This window comes from Mercenaria mercenaria, chromosome 18 (genome assembly GCF_021730395.1).
Source record: "Mercenaria mercenaria strain notata chromosome 18, MADL_Memer_1, whole genome shotgun sequence".
NCBI lineage: Eukaryota > Metazoa > Mollusca > Bivalvia > Venerida > Veneridae > Mercenaria > Mercenaria mercenaria.
Genome location: NC_069378.1, coordinates 54,230,317 through 54,246,633, shown reverse-complemented (window position 1 = coordinate 54,246,633; position 16,317 = coordinate 54,230,317). Strand labels below are relative to the sequence as shown.

At 33.7% G+C, this 16,317-nt stretch overlaps 1 long non-coding RNA gene across 1 annotated transcript; it reads left to right on the top strand.

Annotated features, from left to right (window-relative positions):
- The first annotated feature begins 13,889 nt into the window (after positions 1 to 13,889).
- On the top strand, positions 13,890 to 14,822 carry LOC123538493 (uncharacterized). The gene is made up of 2 exons (XR_008368347.1): positions 13,890 to 14,278; positions 14,605 to 14,822. It is a non-coding gene; the product is annotated as an uncharacterized LOC123538493 (long non-coding RNA).
- The last annotated feature ends 1,495 nt before the right edge of the window (positions 14,823 to 16,317 follow it).

The following is a 16,317-nucleotide window of genomic DNA, read 5'->3' as shown; positions in this document are numbered from 1 at the left end:
TAGGATTAAAAATTTAAAAAGACACTTACTTTATTCCCCCCATCAACCCCGGGGCTCACGTTTTAATCCGATGGGTGATTGTCATGGTCATTTGTTACCCTGCTGTCAAAACCCAAAGTTCAAAGGATTTTTAAGCAAAAAACTTTAAAAAAAGCTTAACATTGTGATATTTATTTACAGTTTGAACATGACCAATACCATGACTGGGGAAATTCAGCAAAAAAAAAAAAGGGGTTTTAAATGTTTTGAAATTTTAATAAAAACATTTGAATAAAAATTGTAGAAAGTTGAATTTTGCAAATTGAAATTTCTTATACTGCGCATGCAAAAAATTAAATTTTAACCGTTGAAAGTCATACAATTTCTTGAAAACTCTTTGTAACACAGATTAAGGGGAAAACCTCTGGGAAACATTTTTGCAATAAATTTTTGTTTTCATGTTCCATTTTAAAAAAGGAAACCCTAGGAAATCCTTTTAAAAGAAATCATACGACAGTGTGGTCCCCATTATGACACGTCCCCACCAAAAACAACCCCAAAAGGAAAAGTTCTTTAAGTCTTCCCCCGACCATTTTTCAGAAAATGCCGGGTACTGTCAAACATTTAATTTCGGGGGCCCAAAAATTTCAGGTTTTAAATTTCATAGGAAAACTACGAATTCGCAAAATTTAGTCCCCATAAATTAAGATTTCACGTACATTCCCTAATTAAGAATTTTTTTTATTTCAAGTATTTCTTTTTGATATTGGGCATGAAAAAAAGGATGCCAATTAAGCGGGCTTTTTATACACCCGCTATACAGAGTGGGGGATATAATGGAACACCCGGGGCGGGGGCGGTCGGGATCCAAAAGAAAGTCAGCCTCAAAGTCACAAGTTTTCATCCAATCCACCAAAGCGTAACAATGTTTGGGGGAAAAATACCTGCCAAGTTGGATAACCAAAAAATCGCCCCAGGCACAAAAGAATTACATAGCCCGTGAATTACTCAAAAACTGCTTTTATAAAAAATGTCCACTCCTTAAGTCAAACAATTTTCCATCAATCTTCCACAAACCTGCAAAAAATGTTTTCCAAAAAACTCCCCCAATTTCAATAACCACCAAATCGCCCGGGCACTCTTGAGTTATGGCCGTGAATTGCCAAAATCTGCGAATTTAGCCTTGTCCTTCCTAAGTTAAAAAAGTTTTCATCCGACTTCACCAAACTTGCTGACAATTTTGTGGGCAAATTTGCCAAGTTTTGAAAACCAGTCAAATTGCCCGGGAAACCGGGTTAGGGCCCCCTTAAATTTAGGCCAAGTTTGATGACGGCGTTTTTTGGACAGTCTCCACCAAGTTTTTCAGGGTTAATGTAGTTAAAACATTTGGGAAAAAATTTTACGTTAGACTTGTCGAACAATCCCCTTTAAAATTTTTAAACATGAATTTTCTTAGAATTTTTCAGACCTTAAAATAATTAAATTGATACAACTGTAAAGGTCCAAGGTGAATTTTTTTTCTGCAGTAAAATGATTATTATTGTATCTTGTATCTGTTGTTAATATGTACATGTATGCCAATTTTGATTGTTTTAGTATTAACAAAATCTTTTAACAAAAAACCCGTACAACCTTTTATCTGCTGTTGGCAAGTGATTCGGGGCCATTTCTCAAACTTTAACAGGCGAAAAAGCAACATTGTTTAACTTTTTAGGGCGTTTTCGACAGTTTAGAAAATTTAAAAAAAAAATGTAGGAGTTAATTATCATGAACACAAAAATGTCTCTGCAGTAAAATTAAAACATCGTACTGGTGTTTCCCGCTAAGACTAATATTTTGAATCAAAATTTAACAGGCGGTTAGTTTAACAGCCTGTTAAAGTTTTGAACAACGGGCCCATGAGCCCAGAACTTTGCTACACTGTTCGCTATTCACATAATTTTCATTGAAATCCCTTTCTAAAATAAGGGACTGCCCAACTTGAAAGGATCGTCCATTTTAAAATTTTACAGGCCAGCTCTAGGTTAAAGACCACCTACAACAGAGAACATGGGGCCATCGACTGCAAGAACATTTATTTTTTAAAAAATAGGTAATTTTGCATAATGCAGTTTGATGCAAAAAAATTTTTCGGCAAGAAAAAAAACTGTAAAATTAACTAAAAAATGAGACCACTAAGGTAGTGGTAGTGTAACCCAATTTTTTCCATACAATTTTAATGCACTATTTCATGAGAAAAGTTTCCCTCAAATTTAAGTCTATCATGTGATATCAGAAAAAAATGCAATGAAAAACAAAGGTTTTTAAAAAATCGAAGACAAAAACACTGAGAACAAAATTTGAATCACCATTATGTGACTAAAATTTTTTTTTTTAGCTTCTTTGCCTAGTATAAATTTCTGTAACATTGTTTATCTCCCCTTGTTTTTTTCAAATTTAGAGGTCCAACAAAAAGAGGCCCCAAATTGGGAGAAGAAGCTCGAGTTTCGAGGAAGTTAACAGATTCTATGGATTCTGGTTTGTATGCTTTTGCAAACATCTTTTTTATTACAGACATGTAATCGATTGCCTATCCAAAAGAAAACCTCATGTTTCTAGTGTTAGAATCTATTCGCTTATCAATTTAGGTAGAATGTTGTTTGATGTAATATTCAAGAGGGGTCTGTCCTTATTTGCAAAGGTCTAACACATTTAAGCATTATGCCATGTGTAAGCGCACTGAGTTTCTACAAGCGTAAGAAAAATCATTCTGTTAGGCTTTTGTATACTGATCTGTTAGTATAAACATCCATTTTTTAGACATTTTTTCGCATACATGTGCTACACATTATATCCATTTATTTATGTTTGCATGAATAGGCCAACTAATACAGGCGAGTTTTATGTATACACATTCAAAACAAGTTCAGGTTTTTTTAAGTGTTTTATCTTAAACAGTAATTATTCAATGTAAAATTGTTATGCAAATATCCAATACGGGAAATTTTTTTTTTAAAAATAACGGAAATTCCAAATTGTAACAAAATACTTACCAAATATCTTAAAGTTGAAATTACCTATATTGTAGCATAAACAAAATTTCAAGTCCAAATTTTGGGGGAAATTTTTTGATTCTTGGAGAGGTTTCTTACTTAGAAAAGAGGAAAAAAAGAAAGGGGAAAAGTAAGAAAGGTGGTTCTTTTAAACTTTTGCACATTTTCTTTACTTTTACATTTAGTCAAAAGCACAAAAAGAAAAAAAGAGCATAAAAATAAATAATCAGAAACTTGAAAGCATATAGAGCAAATCTCCCCAACTCCAGTATAACTGAATGAATCTCGTTTACCGAAGGAAACTTTCTCCACGGCCATTTTGTATGTGAAAGCAAATTCATGGGAAAATTTAATTATCACCGATGAGCAGCTCTTGGATGGCAAGAAAACTAAAACTTGTGTCTAAAGACTTTTTATTTTAAACTAAGTTGTTTTAGAACTAACATTATTTTTTTTAAATGTATTTTAAAGGACAGATTTTACCCTGCTCCCGATGTTGTTTTTTACAAATAAAGCGATTCACTCTCTACACGAGTCACGCGAGAATACGCCATTTTGCCTTCTGTTTTTTTAAATACTTCTTTGATTAGAAAACAAAAATATAAGAGGACGACTTATTTTGACTTATTTTTTCAGTCGCGATGAGAGAAGATGAAAAAAAAAAAACAAAGCAGCAAGACAAAAGAAAAAAGAAGAAATGGCAAGAAAAAACAGCTGGGGTATTTTGAGGATTGTGTTTTAAAAATTTAAAAAAGAAAAAATAATTGTCAACTTTGATATTTCTTCAGGGTTTAACAATTGATAAAAGGGAAACTTACCTTTGGCATTGTGTTTTAACCTTTAATTTTAAAAAATTTTAAAAAATGGTTAAATTAACATTTCAGTTTGGGCAAAACCATTTATTTTTAAAGGGGGTTTTCACTAAAAATTTACTGACTGAATACCAGCCCTTTTTGGGTTAATGCTACGTCGTTTTCGAAATTTAAAAGATAAAAAAAGAAAAATTTGGGTTTTAAAACCCCCAAAAAAAAATTTGAGTTTTTGTAAAATTTATTTTTAAATTTTTTTTTTAATTTTTGAGTCCAAAAAAAAAATAAGTTCAAATTTTATTGTTTTTAAATTTTGGAAACCCAAAAAAATTACCCAAAAGGGTAAATTTCAATATTTTTGTATGAGTAGGAACCTTCTGAAAGAAAAATGGAAAAAAATCATACAGCAACGCAGTTCCAGCAGCAAACACTATTTCTCTTCCCAAAAGAAAAAAAATTCACTTAAACAGAAACTTTTATGAGAACTTTTAAAATTTTGGAATAATATGGGACAAAAAACTAGTTTATTGACAGAAAATCATATGCTGCATCCAAAAAAACAAAGTTTAAGGATGGGAAAGAGAAAAAAAAAGGCTCAAAAAAAACAAAACAAAACGCAAAACAAGACAAGAGGGGGAAGAAAAGGTACATTTTTCCAGTTTTCAATTCTTTTTAATTTTTCCTTTAGCCATAAATCAACAAGAACGGGACGAATTTTTAACATTTATTGACTTACACAAATTGACCAAAACAAATCTAAAATTTTTTTATTTTTTTTTATAGCCCTTCTAAAAATTCATCATTTGACGGCCCAAAAATTTCCTACATGAAAAAAAGTGATATCACAAGATATCTTAAAAATTTCTTTTCGGGTCAATGTCATTTTTCGGACCCCATTGCCCCCCTTTTTCAACCAATCAAATGAGGGAAATTGAGAAGGTATATAAATTTAAAAATTCTAAAACTGTCAGCACTGGTAAAAAACAAAGAACACGGTAAAAAAAATTGTTAAAAAAATTTAAAAAATGGTGTTAAAAACCCTCACAAAAAAAAAATAAATTAAAAATGCAGAAAAAATACACAGAAAATGTTTAAATTTCTTACATGGGGGGACACGTTGTTCGGGCCTTTGAAACCCATGAGACGACACCAGTCAGTCTGACATATCGCACTGTTTGCTGTCCAGTCAGATCTGCACTTTTGTTATTCAGCAGTTACCCCTTTTAACGTTAAGGTATTTCCCAAAATTAAAAATGGAAAAAGTTCATTGTAAAAATTTAGCTGGGTAAGGGTTATTTTCTAGAAAAGACGGAAGCAAAAGAAGAAGAAAAAAAAATACGAAACAAAGAGGAAAAACAAAAGCGGCGGTAAGAAATATATTGTTTCATGTCGTGTTTTTGTTCGCACCAAAAATTTTCGTAAGATTCGTAACAATTAAATCCAGGCTTTTGCTTATATTTTTGTATAGAAAACACATAAAATATTTCTTGTTGGTATTAAATTTTTGGTCAATTTTTTACAAAAGAGAAATTTTATCAGACAAGGTATCTGCATGGGTTTAGCTTCAAATAAAATGGCAAAACACTATCAGACACCCAGTAAATGGCTTGCCACAATAGCAAAACTATAGCAGAAGGACTGGGGGTCCAGTTTTGACACAAACCCCAAAAGCCATCAATAAGGAGGGGACAACCATAAGCGATATAGCTTTCTGCCAATTCCTTAATTTTTGTTCGTAAATTTTCATGTATTACTGAAATAAAGATGTTTAAACAAAGCCTTTTCAAAAAGGGTTTTCAAAGAAAAAAATCATTTTTTTACTGACATTCATAGAGGGAAATTGGGGTGACATTTTCATTTTTTTTGAAGCTGTGGCAACGAATGCAATTGACCACCAAAAAATATGAAAATGAAATGCATTCAGCAATAACTTTAATGCACTTTATTTTATTTTCTCAATTTATCCATCATTTGATATACCTGACAATCCTTCTCACAGCACAAATGGTTCAATTGCATTCCTGCCACGCTACAAAAAAAAAAACCCCCCCCTCTTCATTTTTTTATAACTTTTTAAAATTACAATGTTTTCCCACTTCGAAAAGAGGGGTATATTGTTTTGCAGATTCGGTCAGTCAGTCGTTGGGTCGGTCATTTGGCAACAAATATGACAAGCCCTTTCCGTCAGGGGACTTTATTGTTGGGTAATAGTCTTGTTGGAAATTTAACTGAAAGTTTTGTATTCATACATATCAGGCTGCTGCAGCAAAGAAGGAGAAAGAAGCTCAGAAGAAATTACTGAAGAAAGAAAGAAAAACTCTGAGAACAACAGTAAAGGTACAGTTTATTTTACCTGTAAACACTTAAGGGCCTACAGATTAATAAACCTGTGGAAGCTGGCATTTTTGAAGACTGGTTGTTCCACCAAGTTACTATAATTGTTAAACTAGTACCCTGAAATAATAACAAGATCTTCTCCTCATGAAAGTGGTCATAATGACCGTGGGAGAATACATCGGCATGCACGGGAAAAAGAAAAAAAATGAGCTATTTTTTATGCCCCTGGGATCTCTAATCGGTAGGCAAATATTGTCCCCGTCCATTGTCCTTCGTCCGTACAGGTGGGTTTAACCAAATGGGACCGTTTCGTCTAGCCAATACCCCTTTCTAAATGACTTTATACAAAGCAGATTAACCTGTGACCATTTTTCCCCATCTTCAAAACACCTGGCCTCAGTTTGACCTTACCTTGACCTCATTTGGGCTTAGATTACCCGAACTATAAGGGCAAAAACATGACAAGGGTGCCACGGGGGGAAGGATGCCACCGGGGGGGATCAGTGTTTATTGAACCAACCCTTTTTCCTTTTTTCCTTTTTTTTTGTTTTATGGTGAAAAAACCTGGAACCTACAATTTTTACTTCTATTTCTTCCTACTTTTACTACAGAATAAAAACTTTTTTATGCAAAGAACCAAAAACAGAAGTCTTATTTTAAATAAAAACTCTTGTACAACTGTTTTTACATTGTTTTCAAATTTTTTCATTGTTTTATAAAACTGAAAAATTAGTAAATATTGTTGTTGACTTAAAAACAAACAAGATTTTCGTTTTTCTTCCATTGTTAAATTCAAAGGGGAAAAGAGTTCTTTACCACGAGGGGGGAAAGAGTTAACAAATGGCTGAGCTTTATAAGCTGGCAAGCTTTTAAACTTACAAAAAAAGGATAAAAAAAATTTTCATTTTTACATTTATTTTTATGTAAATAAAGAAATATTAGGGTGAAATGTACTGGGATTTTCACATGAAAAAAAAATCAAAACATTTTTTCACTGGTAAAAAAACCAGAAATTATGATTAATCAAAAAAAGGAAAAAAAAAAGAACTTTTGACTTACATGAAGATCAAAATATCTTCACTCAGAAGCCAATCTACATTTTCACCCCAGGCTAGCCACACGTGAAAAAATTTGCATCTTGTATTCACATGGAAAGATATTTTAATCTTAACTGAAACAACCGATATCCCTATATCATTTGGGATTGCCAAATTTTTTAATTTAAGTGGAAAAATTTGTGAGTAGAAATTTTTGGGAAAATTTTGTGTGCAAAAAATTAATATAAGCTGTTTAAAATGCCCAGTTCACCAAGACACATCATTGTAGCCAAGGAAAATTTAAAAAAACTTTGCTTTGAAAGGGGGAAAAAAAAAACAACTTGTTTGACATTCAGTTTCGAGTTGCATATTTCTACTCCGGGAAACCTCTAAATCTGCAATAAAAAACCTTTTTTTACCTACAACATGTTTATCCCCTATATTTTTGTTCTTTATTATACAATTACAAACTCTAAAGAGGCCCTGCACAGGAGACAAGGACAAGGCAAAAGTCTTCCAGTCACAGGGAAAAATTTTTTTAGGTGTTATGAAGGGTATTTTTTAACCCTTTCCACTGGACAAGGGTTTATTCGCCTTGGGGACCAGTGAGAACGTATCAACCGCACACTGGGGCTTTTATCATATCTGCACTGTTTGCATTCAATCAGTACATTTTAACATTTTATTCACTGCCAAATTGAAAGATGTAAAAGTTATTATAGAAATTTTGCAGGGAAGGGTTTAAATCTTTTCATCTGATGGCATTAAAGTTTGAGACATTCTTTTATCTACATTTCCCCTAGTGGTTTTGTCAAATAAGAAGTAAAGCCCGCATTAATTTATAACAGGCAGACTCACGATTTTGATAATTTATTGTTTGGAAACTGTGATTTAACCGATCTCAAAAAAATTTCCTGGAGGTTTAAAACTGTATTCAAGGTTATTACCCCCCCCACAACAAAGTTGTAGGGGGTTATACTGGTTTTTGGTTGTCGTCTGTCTGCTGTCCCGTCCCGTCTTTTGCCCGTCCGGCCTTTCCGAGACGCAAACTTGTGCGCACCCTCTCCCAAAAACCCCTTTACAGAAAATTTTAAAAACTTCACACAAGTGCATACCAAAATAGTTGGGGCAGGGGCAAGAAAAGGGTTTTTTTAAAAAAAAAATTTGCAGAGTTTTGGACTTGTTTTTTGTTAACATACTAAAATACAAAAATACAATCTGTGCGCACCTCCTCCCCATCCCCTGCACAATTAATAAACTTTTCACAAGGATCAGTACCCAAAATATTTTTTGCATGGGGCAGTTTGATTCTTTTAAAAAAAAAAAAGCAGAGTTATGGGGGCTTTGTTTTTTTTGTTATAAAACAAAAACTAGACCAATCTGTGCACACCACCTCCTTACCCCTTGACACAGTTTAATGAAACTTTAACAAGTTTATCAAACCCAGTATTGTTCAAGGGCATGTTAGGGGCTTTCAGAAAAAAAATTTGCAGAGTTAGGACTTTGTTTTTTGTTTCTAACAAATCCTAGACCCAAACCGTGCGCACCATCCCCTCATCCCTTGACCAGTTTAAGAAACCACACAAGGATCATCCAACATATTGGCAGGGGGTTTAGGTTTTTTCGCGACAAAAATTCAGAGTTATGGGGCTTTGTTTTTTTGTTAACAACTAGTTTCATACAGTCTGCATAGCAATCTTGTGCGTGCCTAACACCAAACCCTTGCACACAATTTTAAGAAAATTCACACAAGTGACAGTACAACCCTATTGTCATGGGGGCGTTACATTTTTTAAAAATATCGCATATTATGGGACTTTTTTTTTTGTTACTATCTTTAACATACAGCGTAACATACAGTCCACATAATTAGCAATCTAATTTGCGTCAAAGCAATGTACGAAATCATTTTGGGGGTACATTTATCACCTTTATGATAGCTCATTATAACTTTGTATCACAAATTTTGTGGGAGTCAGGGTTTAAAAAAAAACCTTTGATGCGGGGGGTCGCGGGTTTGGGCCCCGGCCGCGTCATACCAAAGACGAAAAAAAAGGGACTAGACTCTTTGCTTGCGCCAGCATTTAAAAGATAGTCAGGCTGCACCCGGTCAGATAATTGACTGGGTGGGGATCAGCCACTGCTAGGCGGATATTCCATGAGGGGGCACTATAAAGTTGGGCAGGCTACTGCTCAAGCAAAACCCCGCGTTTAAGCTGAAAAATCGTTGAAAAAGGTTAAAAACCCCAACACATACACACATGAGGAAAACATGGGTAGTTTCTACAGCTGGATTTTATATACCCAGTGTGATCATCAATCACTGTAGGTTTGAAACCCTGAAAGTGGTGTAGAACCCTTTCATAAAAGGAAGCTGTAAAATGCCTTGGACATCTATGTTTTCTCTGCAATAAATGTAAAAAAAACCAGTGCCTAACCTTTTTGCTCGACAAAATCCCCAAATTTAATCAAATTGTTAAAAAAAACTCTGGAAAATTTTAAACTTTTATTTGTTTTTTTAAAGGTTAAAGAATTAAAAGACCAATTAAAGCAAGAAAAAAAACCAGGAAATGACTACAAAAAATTCAGGTAAAAATCTTCCAAGGGGGAAACAATGGGCAAGATGGATTCAGACCTGACAAGGGAGTTAATGTCTTCCCAGCAGGAACTAAAGATAGGTTAGAGTTGTTCCCCTTATAGATATTGTGTTTGCCAGTATTCTATCCAAAAACATATAACAATTCCAAGTCGCAAGTTCCTTTCATTTAAACCTGAAAGGATGATATCCAAGAATTTGCGTCCCCACAGAACAGCCTTTTTTTTTCAAAACACAAATTTCTTCCCCCTTGAAATTTAGTGATTTAAAGAAATTGTAAAAAAAAACAAGAAGAGCATATGACGCCATGAAACTTTTAGCATGCCTTAAAGGGGGTCAATCACATTTAAGCAAAAATTTTGTGACATTTTTTAACTTTTTGTATATTCTGTTAGAGATTTATTTTTAAGAAACAAAAAATACCCATTACTAAGTTTTGATCCCGTTAGAAATGTAACTTTTTGATTTTTATAAAAATTTGTAATTTCTCCCCCTTTAATGAAAATATTTTTAAAATGCTTGGGATTTCTTTTATTTCCAAAATTCCGGTTTTTCATTCGCATTGGATAGATATACCAAATATTTAAAAACTGAATCAAAAGGGGGTTTTAAAATCAAACTTCTGAATTTCAAATTTTTTTTATTCATCTTTGTTTCCAACCAAGATAGACAAAGGGAGGTAATAAAAATTTTTCAAACTTGCATTTCTAATGAAAATTTAATCAAATATGTAATTGTTTAAGCAAATTTTACGAAAAATACAATTTTAAAAATTTTTAATCGGTTATTTTTACTTTTCTTTTGGTAAAAATGTTTAACACATTTATACTTGTAAAAAAAACTCGATCTGGTTGGGCAAATGCAAAAAGGGAAAAACCCAAATTTAATAAAAAACCCAGGAAACCAAAATTTTTATTAAGCGCTAACGAACATAAATAGGTAAAAAACAGATGTTAAAGTTTAAAAACAAATCCGTTACTTTCCAAAACATTAACCCCTTTTAAAACAATATTTTACTTAAATGGATATGAAAAAAACCAGATTTGGGAAAAGTTTTCCCAGAAAACTTTATAACATAGTCTAAGAAGAAAAACTGCTTTGTATGTTTAAAGTAGATGTTTTTTGGCCCAATGCATTACTTCTAAAACACTTCTCATACACATTCGCTTTTCCCCACCATTTAATCTGAAAAGCATGATTTTGACAAATTCCCTTTTTTTTTAATGTATACAGAAAAACCTTAAGCCCGGGGGGCAAATTTTTGGAAAACATAGTCCACAAAATTCAATCCTAAAGAAAAAGTAAAAATTCCCATCTATTTCATGTGTGGGAAGCTGAAAACCATAAATTCTTATTCCCACAAAAAAAGACTTCTGGCAGAAATCACAGTTCATTTTCCGCCACAGAATTAATAATTTACATAATATGATATTCATATCATTTGTGACTTTTTTTCAAGGTGGGTTTTTATTTTCCAACCACAAGCAACATGTTTCTACCAGACAAAAAGCAAAATTTTCTTAACAAAAGCTAAAGAACTGCAGAAAAAAGGTTTGTAGACCATCTCATAACTTTGTTTACCAACAACAAAATCTCTTTCAACAAAACAAAAGAAACCAAATACTTCAAAAATGCAGAAATTATTTCTGTCCAGAGATGGTTGCATTCTTTCTTATGTAGAGAAGTTGTATTCATAGCTATCCAATTGCAATTGCAAGAACCAGTCAGTGTACTTTTATCATTAATACCATAGATATGGAGGCTATATTAGAGGTCCAGTCATCAGTCAGTTGGTCAGTCGTCCGTCTGTTATTCCATTTTGTCATACTTCTGAAACCATTCACTGGATTTTGAAATTACTACATGTAACTGATCATAATACAATGAGAAACACATGCACCAGGTTCAGAGTCATGTGTAAGGATTCAGGGTTCAAATAGATTTATTTTGTGTCTGCTCTGCAACTTCTGCACTATTAAATAGATAAGGCAGTTGTCCAATAAACAGTATGAGCCGTGCTATGAGAAAACCAACATAGTGGGTTTGCGACCAGCATCCGCGCAGTCTGGTCAGGATCCATTCTGTTCGCTTTCAAAAGGCCAAAGGAAAAAGAAAACTGTTAGCGAAAAAGCATGGACCGACCAGATTGCGCGGGATGCCAGGGGGCGGATCCATGCGGTTTTCAAACCCCTAGTTTTTTTTTCTCATGCATTGCTCATATCATAACTGCATGGTTAAAAAATGACACTTTTTAAAATTGCACTAACTTATTTTTCCAGTTTTCCAAAAAGGGGGGTAATAAAAAAATGGATTTTAAAATTTCTTTTTATGATGTTTATTTAAAAATTCAAACTTTTTCCAAAACTTTAATAACAAATAAAGAAAATATGAAATAAGAGAAATTGAATTCCCGCAAGGAAAACCAACAAGTGGGGGTTTTCGACCAGCATGGATCCAACCCGCCTGCCATCCGCCACTGTCGGGCCTGCTGTCGCTTCAGAGCCTATAGCAAGAGAAAACCATAGCGAAAACAGGATCCTGACCAGACTGCACGGGTGCCAGCTGGTCTGGATCCATGCTACGTAAACCCACTATTTGGTTTTCTCATGGCCAGCTCAGTTCTGAACAAAAAATATGTGGCAGGAGATTAAACAAAGATTTTTTCCTTTACCAATACAACATTGAAAAGCAAGGCAACAGAACAGGCTTTCCAGAACTTTGAAAAAGAACAGAAGAGGATAAACCAAGCGAAGCCAAAGGAAGGGGTGCTCAGTGAAAGGATGGAAAGTAATCAAACCTATACATAAATTTTGTTAATTTTGTTTTAATTTCAAACCTATCCTGTTTTTTAATGAAAAAGAAAATGATGTCATATTTTTAAATCTAAACCAAAGCTATTCTTAGAATTTGTTCTTTAGACCAAAAAAACTTTTTTGTCCCTCAATTTTCCAAAAAAAAAATACATGGTAGTGGGGGCAAGAAATAGAATCATCCCATGTGTCCTTCTCACTTTGGGTACAGCCAAAACTCATCCATCAAGAGATTTTAAAACTTCCCTACATGAAAGATTTTTAGAGCAATATCCTGACCCCCACCCAAGGTCAAGGCACATTTTTGGGAAAATGTGAAAAGGGGGCCTTACGTTCGGTCAAAAACTCAGTTTTTTTAGGGGATTTTAAAAATAAAGGGCATAAAAGGCGCATGATAAGACAAATGTGAGGCACAGACACATGTCCATGTCTCAAAGTTCAAGTTTACATTAGAGGTCAAAGATTTTAGGTAATTTATTTATATGCACAAATGTATATTCAAATTACTTGCACGAACACCACTGGAGAAAAAAATTGTCACCCCTTTAAACACAGTCCCAAAAAACCAAAATAAAAAATCAGTTGAAAAAATTTAAAATTTGGCTTAAACCCCAAACCCAAACCATTTTGGGAAAGACTTATTTTTTATCCACTCTGCCATCAATCCCTTTAGGTAATTAATTCAGTTGAAATGAGAAAACGAAAAAGAAATTTTTTTTTTTTTTAATTAAAATAATAGACTTCATTATTATAATGTACCTTTTCAGAAATTATGAAAAACCCGACTAAAACCCTATGCCTTTTTCTTTCATTAAAATTAAAAAAATCTTAAGTAAAAACAGATCTTACCCCAAAAATTGGTCCCACTTTTCTTTAAAATTAGAAAGTCGTAACAATAATTCAGCTGTGGCCCGAGCAGCAGATAGAGAAATGGGGGCAAATCCGCCCCTTGGACGACAGAGACAGAAAAATGTTGAAAAGTCTCAAGACTTACCCTGCTAACTCCTAAGGTGGGAAAGAATACTGGGCTTTCCAACAAGGATAAAAAGACGTAGAAACGATATAAGGTACATTTTGCACACACAGTTTTTTGGGTGAAAAAAAGGCAGCTCAATACATCATGCAAGGGTTCTTCAGAACAACATTGAACGAATGTAAAGATTATTAAAGGAAAGAAAAAAACGAATTTATTCACAGGTTAAGATCGCAAATGTTTCTGGCAAAACCCGTTACCAAAAAAAAAAGTTTCCATTAAAAATTGAGTTTCCCCTCTCATCACAACCGTAACAGATTATTAAAATACTCAACAATGACACTGAAAGTTTAAGAGCCAGGTGTGGTCTTTGTTTCAAGTTATCTTACTATAAAGGTCTTGGAATATCAGAGTAGATAATAAAGGTTGAGATTTTATAGGGCTATGTGCAGCAAATTTTATATATATATATATATATATTAAAGTGGACATTCTTCAAGTAAAAATCTAGCTGAAATAGATGTGTGTGTAAAAAGGGCAGAGAAAATTATAGCTTTTACACCAGTATGCCAAACTCTTCATCAGGACGAAATAATAAGTTTCCAAATATGACTTTTCTTATTTTGACTGAGGCAGCCTTTTTAAGAAAAGTCAAACTACATATAGGAGTTGCTTCCCTTCAACTTCAGAAATCTCTATCTATAGGTAAGGGAAATCACTGCATAGAAGATTGAAGAAAAGAACTATTATTTTATTAGTCAGATTTCTTTATTTGTAAAGCATTAACTTCAAATACTTACATGTATACGGCATTATCGTTAATTTAACACATTTAAATGCACAGCAACCGAAAATTGCTTTTATGAAACATTCACCAAAAAACACACTATGTGCAGTAAGATGAGCATTATAATGCCACTTTAATAAGCATCTGCTAAAAGTGTCAGGTAAAATAATCTGAAATTTCACTTTTTGAAATGTATATAGATAAAATCCTATTTCTCTAAATAGAAACACATTTACATTTTCAGGAATTGGTTGAGTTAATCCGAGCCAAGAAGGCAGCACAAGAAGCTGCCAAAGCAAAGAAATGATGACAGGAACAGCCAAAAATAACCTACTTTAAAGACTCTTTCAAGTGTAGAATTATTGAAAAACAGAAATTTTTTCATTGAAGTTGCACACTAGTATTTAAAATTTGTTATACCCCCTCCTGGACATGTTGAGCAATATATTTGTCGTGTTGTTAGTATGACATATGTTTCGTTTCTGGACTCCATTGAGGGATCATGAAACGTGTATCATATATTCACCTCTCTAAGATGATATGAAAAGCTGGTGTTGTATTGTGCAAGCCAAAGGTGAAGGTCACAGGTAAAGGTTTGAGACTTCAATGTTGTGCACAACACATTTATCCTTTAACACTGGCATGATTTCAAGGTCAATACTCAGTTGTCCATATAATGTACATTGTATATTGTACATTATATATGTTTGTATATGTTTAATATTTCTTGTACCTCCATAGAATTTTAAAATCCATTTGTTCCGTGGTGCCCAGAAATCATTCATGGAGTGTATCTTTCCAAAACCTTGACAACACTGGACAGACAGAATTTGTTAACAGGGAAGACTAATTTGTAATGCTATTAAATTATGTTTTTTTAAATTAGTGATTCAACTGCGAACTATGTACGACCTATTGCAGTAAAATATGTTGAGTGTTAAAATTGATTTGTGCAGAATAGTTAATTTTCCATTGATAATAAAAAGAAAAAAGTGTATATGCATCTTTTCCTTAAGTAACTAACAGAAAATTCCATTGAAAAAAGCCTGTGACAAATTAAATATATGTGTATGTTAGCTTGTTTTGGAACAGCTGCCATCTGCAGAAATGACCTCTACATGCTGTCATCCAGCATCGAAATTATATTACAGAGATTAAGAAGCACATCTGAATACAATTAGCTTAAATAAATACCAGATCTTCACTCTTGAATATAACCTTAAAACCCAGAGTCCTGGAACAGTTTCACTATAAATATCCCGAGTCTTGAACAGTTTTCACCAAAAATTATCCTGAGTCGTGTTACAATTCACACATAATACCAGGAGACCTGGAACGTTTTCACACAATAAAATATCCAGGAAGTGAACCGTTTCACACATAATATCCCAGTGTTTTGATAATTTCACAATAAATATCAGGAGTCCGGAACAGTTTCACCCAATCAAATAATCCCAGGAATCTTGGAACAGTTTCACCAAATAAAATATCCCAGGAGTCCTGGAACAGTTTCGCACAATAAAATATCCCAGGAGTCCTGGAACAGTTCCACACAATCAAATATCCCAGGAGTCGTGTTACAGCTTCACCCAATCAAATATCCCAGGAGTCCTGGATCAGTTTCACCCAATAAAATATCCCAGGAGCCGTGTTACAGCTTAACCCAATTAAATATTCCAACAGTTACAGCTTCACCCAATACAATATCCCAGAAGTCGTTTACAGTTTCACCCAATCAAATATCATTGGAGTCCTGGAACAGTTTCACCCAATAAAATATCCCAGGAGTCGTATAACAGCTTCACCCAATCAAATATCCCAGGAGTCCTGGAACAGTTACACCCAATCAAATATCCCAGGAGTCCTGGAACAGTTTCACCCAATGAAATATCCCAGGAGTCTGGTTACAGTTCACCCAATCAAATATCCCAGGAGTCTGACAGTTCACCCATCAAAT